Source organism: Pinus tabuliformis, chromosome 8 (assembly GCF_031772625.1).
Source record: "Pinus tabuliformis cultivar Carrire ecotype Pingquan chromosome 8, CPIR1, whole genome shotgun sequence".
NCBI classification, from domain to species: Eukaryota; Viridiplantae; Streptophyta; class Pinopsida; order Pinales; family Pinaceae; genus Pinus; species Pinus tabuliformis.
In genome coordinates this window covers 985,335,847-985,355,988 of record NC_142294.1, presented here as the reverse complement: position 1 = coordinate 985,355,988, position 20,142 = coordinate 985,335,847, and positions in this window count along the sequence as shown.

Below are 20,142 nucleotides of genomic sequence, written 5' to 3'. Positions count from 1 at the left end.
AGGCTTCAAAAGCTATAATATATTCATCCACAGTACCAGTCTGTCGGAGCTTAGTAAGACGACCCAAAAAAGAGTCCTCCTGTTCAAAGCAGCCTTGAAGAGATTTTGTAAATTTCGTCCAAGTCCTAAAACGTCCATTGCAACGTTGATGCCATTCCCACCATTGCCACCTTTCATTGTCCAAGTACATGCTCCCCAACATAAGCTGAGTCGCATCATCTAAGATACGATTCAGTTTGAAATAGTGGTCCATTTGTGTTATCCATGCCGATAGGTGAGAACCGTCAAATTTATGCATATCCAACTTGGGAGGTCGCATACCTGGTTGGTTTTTTTTTTTTTTTCCTGAAAACTCCTAATGGAGTTTTACTCCTTCCTTATCAATACTGCAGTGGCAAAATCCTCAAAATGTCAATGCGGCCAAAAGTCTTGCGAAAATTATACCCCGGTATAGGAACCCTTCACAACGACTCCGATCTGGTGGATCTGAGAAATCTGAATGGCGGATCTGATGACGGAACAGACTGCTTCTGCGGATCTGATGGATCTAATAGATCGGAATGGCTGATCTGCGAACTCGAGACTGCGGGACTGATGTCTGCTGTTGTTGCACGCCTTTGCACAAGCGGGTCTGGAAGAGATGCTGTGTGATCCCCTGATAGAAAAAGGGAACTATGGTCTTGAGGAGTGTCAGGTGCTACAGATCGCAATATACATAAGGGTCTGGCAGTAGTACTCGGCCCAATGTTTCAGGCCTCTAACTAAGGAGGATCGACCGTACCCTTAGCCGTACAACCCGACTACCCTATCGTACGGGCAAGTAATCTCCCCGAGTGCTGTTCTCGGTGTACTGTAGCCGCAAGACGGCCGACAGTTTATCTATGGCGAGGTTTCAAGGGAGCCTAGGGGGCTTCCAATATACCCAGAGGGTACGTGGAAAACAATCCGTGCACGGTGATGAGCCCCAATTTTTGGTAACAATTTGGGCTCATTTGGCCTACTTACCTTGCTCAACCCTTCATCTTTTATCACTTATGCATTCATTTCTTGGTATATTCGTGTTATTTGTAAGAAGAAGGGCAGGCATTATATCTATGTGGCTAATACATGATGATTTCAGGTTTTTTGGCATTAAAGGGAGCAAAGACCACACAGAAGGAGACAAGGAGATAGCAAAGGTGGCATTGCAGGTTTATAGGGAGGTTGTCTACAGCCTTAAATGACCTCCCTCGTGATCTCCACCCTAACTCCGAGCTCCAACAGCTCTCCCCACCGAGCTTAAAGGCAGCCAACGGATTCTACAGGAACAGCAGTTTAACTTTCAGTTGGACAGCCAAGCTCCACGTATTGAGGAAGCCAGCTGGATCCTCATCATGTATAACTATTAAGGCTGTAGCCTTTGATAGGAGCTTTTTGAACTTTTGAACTACTGTTGCAATTTCTAAGCACGAGCTACAGCTCGGTTTTTGCTTTTTGTAAGCCAGTTTTGGCATGATGTTAGACTCATGATTATTCAATAAAGGCAGGCAGCTTTGGATTCAATTCTGAGTTTTTAAGGGAGCTATAGCTCTCAGGTTAGGGCCCAACCTGAGAGCAATAGACCTCCTTCTCCTTGTATTGTTACTTGTCTTTCCTTTCAGCACTTTATTCCTCTGTTTTGACATGCATTTGGAAATTACAATCTGCTGATTTGATTTCTTTTATGTGATTGAGTAGGATTAGTTTACGGTTCAAGTGCTTTTAGTTGCTTAGATTAGAGTAGGAGGATCAGCATTCATTAGAGCTCCAAGAAAAGGTTGACAGTGCACTCACTGCCATCTCCGTTTAGAGATTGGGGGTGTGGACCATACCAGCCACCAAAAAACGCAGTCTTATACTTTCATTCAAGCTGCAACACAGTCATTTCAATTGTAGATCCATCCATGCATTCTGATCTTGAGCAGTACTTCTTCATTCCAACACCATGCACGATTTCTCTCTGAAGTTTACATTGATGTTCGTTAGTTTAATAACACAGTTAGGATAGGTTGATGAATTCTCTGTTTTGTGCAGATTTGTTTCCTTTACACTGCGTTGCATCACTCTGTTATCTTCTTCTTCTTCTCAACGCGCCCAAGTCACCTACCCAACCTCTGTTCAGCTCGTTTGCCTTCCAACACTTCTACTGTTCACGTAGCTCCATCTCTTTGGACTTTTCATTGCTTCCACCCTTCTATCCACCAACCAACTGTACCCACTCTCTCCTCATCTCATATCTCTGTCCCTGAGCCATCATAAGCTCCCTTTCCATCCTACCTATCCACCCATACAGCTCCTCGACTTCTCCATCACCCAAAACTCCAACTATAGCACATCCTGTAGAAGTTAGCAGACTTCCTATAGAAATCCCGAGCTTCATGTAGGATCCCCTGCAGACATCCTGTAGAAGCCTGCAAACTCGGTTGCCGAGCACCTGAACGTTGTGGACTTCTGTGGAATGATGTTTTGGATCCCCTGGAACCTCTCCTAGCCCTCCTAACCTTTCCCAAGCTTTCTTTCCCTTCAAACCACCCCTGCACAGTCAAAACCTAATAAGAAACAAGTCATAATAACTCCAACCACTTAAGCAAAAATATAAAAACAATGTTCTTTTCAGTAGTAGTTTAAATTCATGCATCTCATATCACTAGAAGTAATGGCATCATTTCTAGAAGTTTTCACTCCCACCATTGCATCATAGAGATTAGACTAGTCAGATTAGGGTTTACTAGGGTTTCCATGTTTTGTTGGCTTTCAGTTCATTCTTGCAAAGTAGGTTAATTTCCTTTCAGATAGTCTTCGTTCATCATTTATAAAGCTTCTTCTGAGAACATATAGAAGTTGGCTTGAGCCCTAGCGGACTTGTGCCAGCTGACCAAGTGACAGCTGCGAGAAGAGCTAGTACTTGTGCATACAGCACCGTCGCTTCCAAGTTTGTTACGAACTACCGAGTTGATAAAATTAGAGATAGGAAGCTCCAGGAGTTGTAGCATTATTGCTACAATACTGGAGCCCACCATCTTTTTGGCGCCGTTGCCAGGGAAGCGTCAGAGTATTAGTAATTGTTGCTTTTCTTCTATTTTCTTACTCTTGCCTTCTGCTAAGTAGTTTATTTCATTTCCATTCTGCAAAAGTAGCATAGACATTTCCTGCTTTCATAGATTAGCATTTCCTGCTTTCATAGATTAGCATTTCAATTCTGCCATTTCATTTATGCAAGCGTAGATTAGTGTTTCAATTCTGCAAGCGTAGACTAGCATTTCCATTCCTGCAATTTCATTTGAGCAAAGTAGATTAGTTCTTTCCTGCTTTCAATTTAATTCTGCATCTTTATTTCAGTAAGATAGTTAGTTTTAGATCAATCTGTTTCAGTTTTGCAGGTACCAAAGAAAAAAGACAAAAGCAATCAAAAAAAGTCTTTCCATTTCATGCCTCGTAGGAATCGAGATAAAACAGGCAAATTCTTACCCAACACCCCCACCACATCACTGAGTCACCCTTCTCTCTTCTTCGGTGACAGTGATCCAGAAGAACCTATAGGTGAACCTCCTGAGATATACGAAGATCCTATAGCAGAAGAAGAATTAGAGACCATCCCATCTGAAGCTATGGCTGACAACAGAGGGGAAGACAAGAGAATAGAAGATGCCTTCCCCATCCGAGAGACCAATGGAGAGATGAAAATGAAGAACATTAGCCCCTCTGCTTTACCTCACTTCCATGGACTGACTACTGAAGATCCTGATACCTTCCTGTTTGAGTTTGCTGTCCTTTGTAGAACCTATGACTATACTGAAGATGAGCAGAAGCTGAAACTCTTCCCTTCAACTCTTAAGGATGCAGCATTACACTGGTTCATGGGCTTACCTGGGAATAGTATCACTACTTGGGCTCAGATGCAGCAAGCTTTCAATACCAAGTACCGGGACTACTGTAGGTCCAAGGAAACCAAGGGAGAAATATTTCGGATGACCATGGGAAATGATGAGTCCTTAGAGGATTCTGAGGAGAGGTTCCAACTTAGCTATAAGCGGGCCAGGTGCACACTTGACCCTGAATCCCTCAAGTTGGTCCTGCTCCGAGGAGTCCCTGAAGACCTCTTAGATACCCTTCACATGTTAGCTGGGGGGGATATTTACCAACTCCCTTATGAGGACATCAAGACTGTGTTTAGAAACCACTCCAGGGCAGCTTGGAAACGAGGTAGAGGAAACCTCCTCTCAACTGGTGTCCCTTTCTCCAAACATGAGTTTGCAAATCAATTGGAAGATCTTAAGAGTGAGGTGAGACAGACATTGCCATGCAGCTGGACACATTCAGGATCCAGCAGAAGAAGGAAGAAGCTGAGAGAGCCTTGGCTATCTTCTGCCCTAGATGTACCAGGAGACACCCTAAGAACGAATGTCCATTGCATTCGGTTGAAGTGTTTTTCGTTTGTGAGGAGGACCATCCCACAAACCAATGTCCAACCTTACCTGGATTTAAAGCCATGTACCAAGGGACAGAAGCTCCCACTGAACCTCTCTATTACCTCAACCAAAGGAGGCCACAAGGACCTAGACCTTGCCAGCATGGGATGCAAGGGGCACCTCAAGCTTATTACAGCCCCAACCAATCGACTCCTATGCCTTCCTGGGGTCCCCCTGCTCATCCTTCCTGGTCTATGCCTCCTCCATGGTCTTATCCACCTCAGTACCCTACTCAACCCACTACTCATTCTTATCATTCACATGCCCAGCCACAGCCTCAGTGGAATGCACCTCAGTCGAGGTGGAGGCCCCAATACAACACTCCTCCTGCCATTTTTCCTCCACCACCAGTTCAACCTCAACCATTACCTCCTGCTCCTCCAAGGCAACCTCAAATACCTACTCAATCGGAACCGAACCCCAACAATAGACAGGCCCAGCAGGTATACACTGGGGAAACATCATGCCCTACCTATGCTGTGGAGATCCAGGAGATAAATCTTCGATCTGGAAAGACTCTTCCGGATCACCAACCTCCTCCCCCAGAGGATGAGGAAGATAAACAGGAAAGTGAACCAAAAGCTATTCCACCCTTTCCTGAGAGACTAACAGCCACCACACAACCCAACCCAGAGGAGGATGAGCTTCTGGGTGAGCTCAAGCAGTTGTGTGTGAAAATACCACTTCTCCAAGCCATCAAGGATGTGCCTATATACAACAAATTGGTTAAGGAAAAGTGTTTCAAACACCCAGGCAGGCGAAAGAGATATGCTTCAACCATCAATGTCTTAGGACAACTGTCTGACCTTATGTTAGGACAAGTCATCTGCCCAAAGTATCTAGATCCTGGGAGTCCTGTAGTAGATGTCCACATCAATGGCACCATCATACCTCACACCTTGATTGATCTGGGGGCTGCCATTAATGTGATGACCAGGGATACCATGCTCAAACTCAATCTTCAGGGTTCCTTGAGGAAGACCGCGACAGTTCTGCAACTAGCAGATCGCTCCACTGTGACTCCCGAAGGGATTGTGGAGGATGTCTTGGTCTCTGTTGACTCTTGGGAATACCCTGCAGAATTCTTGGTTCTGCAACCCAAGGCAAAGCTTACTGGATATCCTCTTATTTTGGGAAGGCCTTGGTTAGCCACTGCAGATGCTTACATAAGTTGTCGTGCAGGAAATATGACCATCAAAAATGGTCCTATGTCCAAGCAGCTAGTCCTATACCCTCCTGCCCAACCTTCCTTAGAGCATGACTTACCACTTTGGTTGGAGGAAGGAGAAGAGGATGAAGTGTACTCAGCACCTTTGTGCACCCTATATACCACTAGAAGATACCCCCGAACCGAGGATGACCTGATTGAGACCTTGATCCAGAATCCACCTTCCAGTGCACTATCCTTAGAGAAATTGGTGGAGGATGCCCAAGCCAGCACCTTAGTGGATATTTGTACGACCAACCCTGTCACTCCCAGAGTCAAGAATGTGGAGTTCGGCCCTGAGAGAACGTTAAAGATCAGCTCCTCCCTATCTCCTCCCCAGGAAAAGGAGCTGTGTAGCCTGTTGGCCAGTCACCTAGATGCTTTTGCTTGGAGCTATAAGGAGATGAAAGGAGTCCATCCCTCAGTCTGTACCCATCACATATACATCAAAGAGGGTTGTAAACCGGTTAGGCAACCTCAGAGGAGAATGAATCTAGCCCTTAAGGACATTGTCAAGGAAGAATTGCAAAAACTGTTGGATGCCGGATTCATTTACCCCATCTCAGATAGTGAATGGGTGTCCCCTCTGGTGTTGGTTCCCAAGAAAAATGGGAAGTGGAGAATCTGTGTGGACTACCGAGAACTGAACAAAGCTACCAAGAAAGACCATTTCCCTCTACCTTTCACAAATCAAGTGTTGGATGGACTGGCAAGAAAGAAGTTCTTCTCTTTCCTGGATGGGTTTAGCGGGTACAACCAGATTCAAATCAGCCCGGAAGACCAAGATAAGACCACCTTCACTTGTCCTTGGGGTACCTTTGCCTACCGAGTTCTCCCCTTTGGGCTATGCAATGCTCCTGCTACCTTCCAGAGAGCTGTCTTGAGCATCTTCTCAGAGCTGGTCCATGATGCAGTGGAAATCTATATGGATGACTTCACTCCTTATGGGGCCAATTTCCAGGGAGCATTGTCCAATCTGGGAAAAGTCCTAACCAAATGCATTGAGATGAACCTGTCCCTTAGTCCTGAAAAATGTGAATTCCTGATGACTGAAGGGACCGTGCTAGGCCATACCATTTCTTGCCAAGGGTTACAGGTGGATCCTAACAAAATTGCTCTCATCAAGAAGGTTCCACCTCCTCAAAAGGTAAGGGATGTTTGGAGTTTCTTAGGATTAGCAGGGTATTACAAGAGATTCATTAAGGACTTCAGCAAGCTAGCCTCGCCATTGTTTGGCCTGTTGGCAAAAGATGTGGAGTTTAAGTGGACTGATGATTGTCAGAGGGCTTTGAATGAATTAAAGGACAAGTTGGTGTCAGCCCCAATCTTGAGAGGTCCAAACTGGGCCCTACCTTTCCACATCCACACTGATGCCTCGAACAAAGCCATAGGTGCAGATTTAGGACAAGTTGAACAAAAACTTCCATATGCCATTTACTTTGTTAGTAAAAACTTGTCCAAAGCTGAACTGAATAACACTGTAACCGAGAAAGAGTTTTTGGCTGTGGTCCATGCACTGAACAAGTTCCGACACTATATCACTGGCTATCAAACATTTGTACATACAGACCATGCTGCAATTAGATATTTAATGAATAAACCAGATGTGAATGGTCGTATTATTAGATGGTTACTTTTGTTGCAGCAGTTTGATTTGAACATTGTTGACAAACCAGGTAAAGAAAATGTTGTTGCTGATTTTTTATCTAGATTGGATTTGTCTGCAGATGAGGATGGAACATTGGATGACCAGATGCCCGATGAACATCTGTTTGCTATCTCAGCACTCTCTCCATGGTTTGCTGATATAGCAAACTACCTTGTTTCAGCACAGTTCCCTCCGCACCTATCTTCAAGAGAGAAGAGCAGAATCATCAGAAAAAGTGCCTCATTTACTTGGATCGGGGGAAATCTGTTCAAGCTTGGCCCTGATCAGATCTTAAGGCGTTGTGTAAGGGAGGAGGAAGTCTTTGATATCCTCCTCACCTGTCATGATCGGCCTTGTGGAGGACATTTTGCAGCAAAGAGAACTGCCTTCAAGATCTTGCAGGCAGGCTACTATTGGCCCACACTTCATCAAGATGTCAGAAGATATATCAGCCAATGTGACCAATGCCAAAGAATGGGGAAACCGACTCAAAGGGATGAAATGCCTCTCCAACCTCAAGTGACTCTTGAGCCATTTGAGAAGTGGGGTATGGACTTTGTGGGTCCAATCAACCCTCCTTCGAGGCAAAGGTCTTACATCATTGTGTGTACTGACTACCTGACAAAGTGGGCAGAGACTAAAGCAATCAAAGCAGCAACAGAAGAAAAGGTGGTCGAGTTCTTAAGAGAAAACATCTTCTACAAGTTTGGCTACCCAAGAGAGCTAGTCACCGATCAAGGGAGCCAGTTCACATCCAACCTGGTTGAAGACTTACTAGCTCACCACAAGATCAAGCATAGGACTTCCACCCCCTATCACCCTCAAGCAAATGGGCAGGTGGAAGTCACCAATAGAGCATTAGAATGGATCTTGACTAAGGTGGTGAGCAGCAACAGAAAGGACTGGGCAGATCACCTGGTTGAGGCCACATGGGCTTACAACACAACCTGGAAGACCACCACCGACTTCACACCTTATGAGCTGGTCTATGGGAAGAAAGCTTTGATGTCCATTGAGTTTGAGTACAACACTTTGAGGATGGCAGCTCAGTTAGATCTAGATCTCAGCCATGCACAACAAGAAAGGTTATTGCAGCTGAATGGACTGGACGAGCACCAGATGCAGGCCCTCCTTCACTCGGAAGTGGTTCAACTTCAGAGAAAGGTGTGGCATGACCAACATCTCCATGACAAGCAATTTCAGCCGGGAGATTGGGCCTTGTTGTATGACTCTAGATACAAAGATTTCAAGGGGAAGCTGAGAACTAGATGGCTAGGACCATATGCAGTGGAAAAATGTCATGACAATGGATCTGTTCTTATTCCGACCCTTGATGAGGAAGCCATCCCCATGCTTGTCAATGGGCATCGATTGAAGATCTACAGGAAGCCTCTCTCAAGACAAGAGTTCATCAAAACTATGGAGAAATCAGTGTTGGTCATAGAGAAGGGTCCTGCCTCTCCTTTGGGCATACCCTGAAAGATCTAAAAAAAAAAATAATAATAATAATAATAATAAAGATCCTTGGGTGAAAACCTTTCTGAGGCGCCCAAGGCAGGTGGTAGGGGTGAAAACCTCATTGACGCGCCCCTATCGTCTTTCAAAAAAGAAAGAAAAGAGATTTGAAAAAAGATCCTTGATTGAAAACCTCTCTGAGGCGCTTAAGGCAGATGGCAAGGGTGAAAACCTCATTGAGGCGCCCCTGTTATCTTTCAAAAAAACAAAAAACAAAAAAAAAAAAAAAAAGAGAGAGAAAAGAAAAAAAGAAAAAAACAATAAGAAAAAACAAGGTCAGCAAATTCATAATGTAAAGTTGCATGCAGGTTGCAGGTGTACTATGGAGGAGAGGAAGCCTCTCAACTCAAAGCTAAGGATCCTTATCATGCTGTCAGGAGACCTCACCAGCACCTCCTCCAAGAATACTCATTTTCTCCAAGGTATGTGCAATTTTATCACGGCTTGAGTCTTCTACAGGAAGACGCAGATTTTCTACAAGAAGATGCAGATTTTCTACAGGAAGGTGCAGACTCTCTACAGGAAACGCAAACTTTCTACAGGAAGCTCTGTATTTCTACAGGAAACTTCCTGTAGAAGTTCAGGACGGCCCAGAATCCATTTTATGAGGAGATATAACGACTAAGGATCGGTTTGGACGCATGCAAGCTATTGTTATCTCCCTTGCACATTGTTGTCACCTCGTCCTGCCATCCTTGTCGACATGCAACGAAGTTACCTGCACCAGCAAAGCAGATCGATGAGTTATCAAGAAAAAGCAATTTTTAAATAATAAAAAAACGCTGAGATCTCATACCATATCCATCCCAGTTATCCAGAAGCCCTGGGAGCGTGATCGGGAGGCCAGATCCTTCGTCGTGCAGCATGCACCCAAGGAGGAAGAACTGTTACAAGACATCCCGCGGGAGTCCTGTAACAGTTAAGCCCACTAGAGTGTATACTATTCACAGCGCTGGCCATATGCAATGAAAACGCGGACGCATGCAGCCAAGCATCAACTCCATCGTCGGCAGCCTGTAAACGTGAACCTCCGGGCCTGTGCAAATTCACCAGCAGCAGATAGATCCATTCATCATCGTCCAAAACCCGAAAAATCGTGTTGCAGCCGCGCAGGTAAGTGTCTCGACCCTTTCTTCCGTCAGATTGCATGAATTTTACTTTGAATTGTTTGCAAAGTGTGAAGTGAATGGGTTGAGCGGCTGTATGGCCAGTTGACTAGCCACGTCGACCGGTTAATGGTCCAGTCGGATGTTTGGGTGGCGGCCGTGACAAAAGGAATGGGCAGCACGCACGTGAGAGCAATCCCCGTCGGGAAAAACGGATTTAGCAGAAGAAACGGCGGCGGATCTGCTGGAGGGATGATGCGGTAGTAAGTGAACTCGCAGACAAATGATGGAACGACGTCATCCAACGGTCCGGCGGGGACATCTCACCCCCGCGCCACGGATTCCGCCGATTCAAATCTAATCGGCTAGATTGCCCGCATGCATTTATCATTCACCGTTTGAAACTCGAATGCACATTCGGATCCCTCTGCAGTTCGAAACTCCGAGCCTTTGGCTATCAGAACGGTTGTGAAGCAACACCGAGAGCGCAGACCAACTGCAGTCTTCCCCAGGAATCACGCGCTGCTCCTACAGGAAAGTTGTTTCTACAGGAAGGCGGGTTCCTCACGTAAAAAGGTGGCAGATAAAAAGGTAACCCTCAACTCTCCATGCAATTGGTTTTTAAAGGTGGCAGAATCGTCATCTACAGTCTGGTCGTAGGAAATGGTTGCAATTGTTGTCTGCCATGCATAAACTGTCGTTCTACAGGATGTCAGTGTAATTAAACTGTGTTAAGGTCCTCAGGGATAAGTTTCGTGGATTATGTGCATGACAGAAGCGCAATTCTACGCTCTGTCTCAGTAGGCCAAATTTCTTCCGCATTCGCCACCTCTAGAAACAGTTTTTATCATGTCGGGTGGGTTTATTAGACGGGAACCCGGTGATTCATCAAAGTTAAGAGAAAACCAGGAGGTGGTGGAGCTCTTCACACGGGTGCAATGGATATCCTTTTGTGACAAGTTGCAGGGTTATGACGACGAAGTGGCAGAAGAATTTTTACAAGCTTTGAGGCCAAAATCCAAAACATTGGCCACCGTGAACTTCAGGGGCCTAAGCCTCAAGCTCACCCCGCAATATATCAGTCGAATTACTGAACTTCCAATGGGTTTGCCATGGGATAAGGAAGAAAGGAAGTTGAGCCAGCAGGCAAAGAAAGAATTCTTTCCACCTGAGGAGGAATTCTCGGAGGACAAAAATGGGGTGCGTAGAACCAGTTTGCTGCCACCATGGAATGAAGTTAGCCTGCAGATCATGAAGTATATAACCTGTGAAGGCCGTTTTAGCATTGTGTACGGGTATCATTTTAGGTTGCTCACTGAATTAAGGCACCAGATTGATCTTCCTGTAGAAAATAAACTGAGCATTCCTTATTTCCTGCTACAGTCTCTAATTGAGTGTGCCACAAAATTGAAAGAAGGCATACCAGACCAGGTAGCCCACCATGGATTGATCAAAATTCTCGTGGAGGATGCGCTTCATTCATATAAGGTTCCTCTCTCATGGGAAGCATTCAGAAATTTGACAAGAGATGGAGACATAAGGATGTTGACCGAGGAAAGTGGTTCCTCCAGCAGTGAGGAGAAAGAATCAGTGGCCGCGGGAAAGAAAGAAACAGGCCAGAAGACCCCGACCACAGTACAGAAAAAAGAGCAAAAGAAGAGGCATGAGAAAAAGGACGACAAAGAAAAAGATGACACACCCATCTTGACAACAAGAGAGAAAAGGTTGCAAGGCAGAGTGGACAAGGCTGAGAAGGTCCACATCAACAAAAGTACCTCATCAGCACCCGCAACCAAACCAAAAAGCAAAACTCATGCAACCAAGCAAGCCAAGGTGGTGACACCTGTGTCTACAGGAAAGCAGAAACAGGCTTCTACAGGAAGCTCGAAGATTATTGAAAAAGGGTCTTCTACAGGAAGCCCGAAAATTACCAAAACAGGGTCTTCTACAGGAAGCCCGAAATTGACTAAAACAAGGTCTTCTACAGGAAGCCCTGAAAAAGTGAAACCCAAGGAGAAGAAAGCTGATATTCATGAAAGGGAAGCAGCAGCTGTGCTGGCCGCCCTCAGCACGCCACCTAAGCCAAAAGAGAAGAGAAAGAGGGAGACCCCTCTATACTTTAAAGCTCGAAGGAGTGTTAGGATAAGGACGGGCAAGCCACAACCCCCGTCCAGCAGCCCGATTATTATTGAAGATGCCCCTACATCGCCCAAGGAAATGTCCCCCTCGAGGATATCAGTCACCTATGAGAGGGGGAGCCCAAAGAAAACTACGTGGCAAGAAAAGTTAGACCTGTTGACTGAAAAAGCTCGGCTACAGGAGGCTGAAAATGTTCTACAGGACACTCTGGCCCGGCTACAGGAAACAGAGAAGAGGGAAGGAGAAGGACCCTCATCACCACCAAGGGAGGGTGAGGTAGAGCCACCTAAAGAGGCAGAAAAAGAACATATACCAGAGCCCAGCCCTCAGCCTAGTCTGAGTTCATACTACACCTTTTTAGAGGCGGGCAAAATCATACCGCAGAAATTTACTGTACCCCTGTTTTTTGCATTAGAGGAAGAAAGAGTCCGTACACACACGTGGATGAAGATCGCCAAGTCAAAGGGTGTGGCAGACATAGGTCCCTTACAAGAGCAACTCAAGGAGGTCAGGAGTGAATTAGCCATGGCTAAACATGTGGCTAATTGCCAAAGAGTGTACCTACAGGAAGAAAACCAGAAGCTAAAATTGCAGCTACAGGAGATGAGGGCAGGGGAAGGTACATCCTCCAAAGACACCACAGAAGAACAACAAGGCAAAAAGGAGCTGACCACCGGTCTTGAGGAGCGAATGACACTTCTACAGGAAGCAGAACAGCAAGCACAAATTGAAGTGCAAGCTCTAAAAGAACAGCTGCAGCAAAAGGAAGCACAATTGGCCTGCATGGCCAGTTGGGCCATGGAGGCAATACAGTGCAGACAACCTGCCAAATCCTATGGGTTGTACTTGAAAGACCAATGGCTGCAGTTCCAAATAAATACCTAAGCACAAAGAGGTATTTCTCAGATCCAAGACCCACAGCAATTTTCTGAGTTGTGCAGTACTAGTTCGTCAGAAGATAAAGCCAAATTAGCGGAGTTTTACCTCCATAATTTGGCCTTGCCTAATGTAGTTTCCTGGGATCCCAATACTGCCTTGGGTGATATGCAATTAATGGCGTTCGCTTCATGGTTGAACCATGAGGATCAAAGAGCAGCAGAAGCAAAATCGGTCATGAACTGAGAATTGAACGAGCCATTGCTCATTCGGGCAGAACCAGAGGATCCAGTTGCACTCATCTCAGCACACCAACACTTGTCTACTGATCCTACAGCTTCATTAAGATATATAGATCAACAGGCCCAAGCCATAGCTCATTTTGAAGACATGGAAAGACTATTAGGAGAAAATGTTGTCCAAGCATGCACACGCAGATGGAATACATTGGCACATAGTTTGAAAATCTGAGAGTACCATACCCCAACTCGGATGAGGGAAGCTCTGGTAAGGGTAGCCCTTTACAAGAAATCCATGCAAAACCTCCAGGGCAGCTGGATTGGCCTTAAATTCAGCCCGCCACTGCTGCTAGGATTGACTGAGGGCAGCACAGAGGAGGATGACAGTGAACAATGGGAAGAGGTGAACAGGAAAGCTGGGTTTCACATCAGCAAGGAGGACACTACCACAGAGGCTTGGGATATAAGGGTAGCAGTAAAAGTAATGAAGGATGAAGAGTTGGACTAAGTTGCTCAAGGATGAGCAAATATTTTAGCTGGGGGGTGATGATGAGCCCCAATTTTTGGTAACAATTTGGGCTCATTTGGCCTACTTACCTTGCTCAACCCTTCATCTTTTATCACTTATGCATTCATTTCTTGGTATATTCGTGTTATTTGTAGGAAGAATGGCAGACATTATATCTATGTGGCTAATACATGATGATTTCAGGTTTTTTGGCATTAAAGGGAGCAAAGACCACGCAGAAGGAGACAAGGAGACAGCAAAGGTCGCATTGCAGGTTTATAGGGAGGTTGTCTACAGCCTTAAATGACCTCCCTCGTGATCTCCACCCTAACTCCGAGCTCCAACAGCTCTCCCCACCGAGCTTAAAGGCAGCCAACGGATTATACAGGAACAGCAGTTTAATTTTCAATTGGACAGCCAAGCTCCACGTATTGAGGAAGCCAGCTGGATCCTCATCATGTATAAATATTAAGGTCGTAGCCTTTGATAGGAGCCTTTTGAACTTTTGAACTACTGTTGCAATTTCTAAGCACGAGCTACAGCTCAGTTTTTTCTTTTTGTAAGCCAGTTTTGGCATGATGTTAGACTCATGATTATTCAATAAAGGCAGGCAGCTTTGGATTCAATTCTGAGTTTTTAAGGGAGCTATAGCTCTCAGGTTAGGGCCCAACCTGAGAGCAATAGACCTCCTTCTCCTTGTATTGTTACTTGTCTTTCCTTTCAGCACTTTATTCCTCTGTTTTGACATGCATTTGGAAATTACAGTCTGCTGATTTGATTTCTTTTATGTGATTGAGTAGGATTAGTTTACGGTTCAAGTGCTTTTAGTTGCTTAGATTAGAGTAGGAGGATCAGCATTCAATAGAGCTCCAAGAAAAGGTTGACAGTGCACTCACTGCCATCTCTGTTTAGAGATTGGGGGTGTAGACCGTACCAGCCACCAAAAAATGTAGTCTTATACTTTCATTCAAGCTGCAACACAGTCATTTCAATTGTAGATCCATCCATGCATTCTGATCTTGAGCAGTACTTCTTCATTCCAACACCATGCACGATTTCTCTCTGAAGTTTACATTGTTGTTCGTTAATTTAATAACACAGTTAGGATAGGTTGATGAATTCTCGGTTTTGTGCAGATTTGTTTCCTTTACACTACATTGCATCACTCTGTTATCTTCTTCTTCTTCTCAATGCGCCCAAGTCACCTACCCAACCTCTGTTCAGCTCGTTTGCCTTCCAACACTTCTAATGTTCACGTAGCTCCATCTTTTTGGACTTTTCATTGCTTCCACCCTTCTATCCACCAACCAACTGTACCCACTCTCTCCTCATCTCATATCTCTGTCCCTGAGCCATCATAAGCTCCCTTTCCATCCTACCTATCCACCCATACAGCTCCTCGACTTCTCCATCACCCAAAACTCCAACTATAGCACATCCTGTAGAAGTTAGCAGACTTCCTGTAGAAATCCCGAGCTTCCTGTAGGATCCCCTGCAGACATCCTGTAGAAGCCTGCAAACTCGGTTGCCGAGCACCTGAACGTTGTGGACTTCTGTGGAATGATGTTTTGGATCCCCTGGAACCTATCCTAGCCCTCCTAACCTTTCCCAAGCTTTCTTTCCCTTCAAACCACCCCTGCACAGTCAAAACCTAATAAGAAACAAGTCATAATAACTCCAACCACTTAAGCAAAAATATAAAAACAATGTTCTTTTCAGTAGAAGTAGTTTAAATTCGTGCATCTCATATCACTAGAAGTAATGGCATCATTTCTAGAAGTTTTCACTCCCACCATTGCATCATAGAGATTAGACTAGTCAGATTAGGGTTTACTAGGGTTTCCATGTTTTGTTGGCTTTCAGTTCATTCTTGCAAAGTAGGTTAATTTCCTTTCAGATAGTCTTCGTTCATCATTTAGAAAGCTTCTTCTGAGAACATATAGAAGTTGGCTTGAGCCCTAGCGGACTTGTGCCAGCTAACCAAGTGACAGTTGCGACAAGAGCTAGTACTTGTGCATACAGCACCGTCGCTTCCAAGTTTGTTACGAACTACCGGGTTGATAAAATTAGAGATAGGAAGCTCCAGGAGTTGTAGCATTATTGCTACAATACTGGAGCCCACCACACGGTTCTGTCTAATGCGCTACTACTCGAAGGGGTACCCACAGGGGTTACAAGGGAGTCCAACAGACGTGACCACCTCTTGTATTTCCTGCGTGCATGCCTCCCTAGATCCGCAGGTTTATGCGCTCAACGACAGATCCCGTGGTTTAAAGACGCCGGAACACGTCTCTAGCCAAAAAAAATTGCTAAGAAATGGAGATCCCATCGGCCCTGGAAAGTGCTCTGATACCACTTGTTATGCTCTTAACCTACAAAATGATACCCAAATACATAATATGCGAAGAAAAGATACCCAGAACACAGAATAGCAATGATTTTATTATTCAGAGAGTAATGTTCACTTGCCTCTTCGAGGGGGCAACCTCCAATAGAGCAGAGCTCGACTACAAAATAAGACATGACGCTCCTCGCAGGGAGTCTCTATCCTTTATATATGACTCATACATGCAATACCACGGGCCAATACCGTGGGTTTTATTAATACCATCTATCTAATACTACGGCCCATTTGCAACTAACTGTGGTTCCGTCATTAATTGCGGTTTAACCACTTACAATTATTAATATGGGCTTTATTGACTCTTGACTATGACATGATCCCATTACATAAATAAGGGGGTTAGGGTGGGACCCTAACAAATAGCCCATGAACCTCAAACAATAGTAGCCCCACGAACTGGAGCCCTTGACGTCCAAAAGGAGTCGACAAAGAATTACAAGAGGCATTGATAAATGGCCTTCGTCCACCGTGATGCTCACAACCAACGGGGTGTCGGCAAGACCCAAATTGGATAACTCAACCATTGGATGGTCCATTGAAAGAGCAATAGGAGTTTATTAACACAAAGGAGCTTCACAAATGAACCTCGAGCAAAATTAACCCACGAACCAGAGCCCATGACAACCCATGGGAGACAACGATGAATGGCAGGAGGCTTTGATGAGTGGTCGCCATTCACTGTGATGCTCACAACCAACAATATGAACCTAAGTCTTGAATTGTGAGTAAGGAAAAAATAAAACCCAACAAGATAACAATTATAAGATCGAAGCTTGATCAGAACAACTTGTTAATCAAGAGGAAGCAGAGTACTCTGGGTGAGAGTCAAAACATCGATGAGAACCTTGGGGGCCAGTTGAGACCCCAAAGCCACCATGCAAACATAGGAGGTTATAGATTGCCAATCGATAAGAGGATGGTTACGCTGACCCTTCAGTCCTGAGAAATCCAGTGCAAACCGAGATACAATCCAACCAAAGAATGCATGGATACTATCAAAATTGCAGGCATGGAAATCATGAGCAGACGATATAAATGTATAAGGCAATGTTGACACCGGTAACAGGTTTACAGAACTACCCACCAGGTCCAAGAACATGCTTGAAGGACACTAATGATCCATGAAACCATCGCCATCCATAGTCAAGGTAAGCCTCTCTGCACAATAATGAAGCGGCATGATGAACCAACGAGTTGAGTGAAGGATGAAATATGACGACAAGGGACAAGTTAATGCAACTATCGCCCGATAATTAATTGAAGTGTGCTAGCCTGTAGGAGAGTATGAATGATGGTCCAGGCGGCCACTTGCTCCATGTGTCATCATCATGGCATCAATAGACGTCGAATTCAAGCACACAGATTCAAGCACCCTCTGTGGCCCATTTAGAAATATACATGTATACCAACTAATATGGAGGTAAATCACATCCTCAAAATGAAGAGAAAAATCCAAGCAAATAGGACTTCTGAAACCAGTCGTTGAAACTTAGAAAATTATAAATCATGGATAGATTTTGGAGAAGCGAAGGGAGACGAGGTTATTGAAAATGATGTGCGAAACATTTGAGACCAAGCAATCAAGGTAATAACCCTAATGATCTGAACACAAGATGTGGCAAAACATGATGTTGTAAAGGAGTAAGATCCCTTTGAAATTATTTATATTTGATGTCATTGGTTGCACTATTTGCATCCCCTAACCATTGGTAATATTCTATCAAATTTAGGTACAAGTGCTAGACCATAATAATAATTTATGAGTTAGAGGTATGCAATGATTTAAAGTAAATCCAATGAGTATGACTAATCAAAAGAAAGGGATTCTTATGGAAAAATGCATGATGAAAGCATCTCTTCATGATGCAATAATTCCATGAACAATGAAAGAAATTTCACCAAATTATATGATCACAGATCATGCTAAACGCTAAAGGATCAAGCAGCAAGGAAACCATCGACCAATCAAGTGAAAATTTCTAATGGGGGGCCATTCATTTCAGCTAAAATGTTGGGGAGATGTTGGTGGGCCAACAAACAATTGAAGGAGTAATTGCAATAGTTGTAGGCTTACACACTTGAATTACAAATGAGGTATAATCAAATGGTTTCCATCCTCACAATAACAATGGAAATGACAATTGACCATAGGACACTAATTCAACTAACTAAGGATGATTGACAATTTGTGCCAACAAATCAAGGTTGTTTAGTTGACTATGAGTCAGAGGCAACCTGGTTCCCCTTCCATTGGAAATTCAATGAGTCGCACAATGATAAATATTCTTGATCTTAGCGTATCAATTCCTATTCAGTATAGGGAGAGAGTTGGGCCATTTCCTGACGCCCCTGCTTCTGAGATATAATATGTTTACAAAATATTGTAAACTTCTAGACATTTTTTGATAAGTTTATACTACTAGATACTACAATAATGCAACCTATTTAGGCTGGTTTTTTTCTTGAATTCGGGTGAATGGAAAGAATTGTTTACAATAGCCTCTTATGTTGAATTTTGCAAACTTTGACATAAGGATGCAACCCAAAGATAGATTTTAATATGAATGCAATTTCTTGTATGGCTATAAAAATATATTTTTTAAATTATTAAATGCAAACAACATGTTTAATGAATACAATAGGGTGAATCTAAAATTTTAGTTCTATAGTGCACCGGTTCCTCGATAGATGGTGATCGAGTGCTCTGTTAAGGCACTCATTGATGTGAAGTCACCGGTTCAATTCCTTGCCCCGATCAAAGTGATATATTGGATATGATGAAGATGTAGTCCTCCTAAGCTTACAAAAAAAAAATTAACTCTATAAAATACTAATCCCATTAACACTAGAAGATTGTTTAAATAAATGATCTCAAATAAATTTATTTAGGAATGCATAAGTCCACTAGGTATCACCCTATCGACCTAATGACACCTTGTTCATAGCCCTTTTTTCACATAATCATGTTCTAACTAAAAAAAAAAAGGCTCGAATTAACTTGTTAATTTAGAATTCAAGGGGGAGGTTAGAGCGAGAGGAGCCATTTTAGCCCTGATGGAAAAGTATGGAAAAAGTTCGTCGGGATTGGGAGTTGCCACAAACAACCAGGTGGAAGAATATGGATTATGGAAAGGGTTGAGGTTGGAAACAATCGAAGGAATAACGCAAATTACAGTCTTTAGAGATTCCCTTATTACCATACAAAAATGTATAAAATGGTCTCAAAACAAGGACCATGACCCAAATCCAACTTTGCAAAGAATATATTTATTGTTGGGCAAGTTTGAAAAAATCAAATTTTATCACATTAAAAGGGATAATAATATGATGGCAGATGAACAGGAAAAGTAGGCCGTCATTTTGGAGCAGGGTGAACTTAGGGAGGACGAGAGCGCACCAACCAAATGTCACATCCCATGAACATTTATATTCGGGAAACCTCGAAGTACTGGAAGAATATGGAGAAGGGTGATCAGTCTGACAGAAGGATAAATTGCTTAATTTACTCATCACATCTATTCAGCGGTTAGAGTCCTTGTGAAAGTTGGATCCGTCAATTTCTAAATGGATAATTAAGAGGAAGCAAGGCAAGATTAAGGACAGCTGGGAGGCAGGAAGACGAGATTTAAGGAAGAGACGCAAAGAGGAAATAGTGTTCTCTAAGGCCAAGGAGGATCACCTTAGGCCAATCGTGTGGGAATTAATCTCGGGGCAAGAAGTAATGGAAATTAAATTCGTTACAGGGAGTGCACTACCGAAGAGAACTAAAAATGAAAAGTCCTCCTGCATCGTCAATCTGGAGCTAATCCTGGCTATAAGAAGATGGTTATGGAGGACTTATGCATTGTGAATAACCGCTCATCCTCACTACGCCGAAGGTATGGCTTCGTCGTCTGGTAATGGCATCGGATGCCTTTTGAGATTTCCCTTGATGCGTTTAGGCATGAGGTGGAGGACATGATTTCACGAATTGGGGGGAAAATTATATCAAAGGCCGATCTCATTTTACCCCC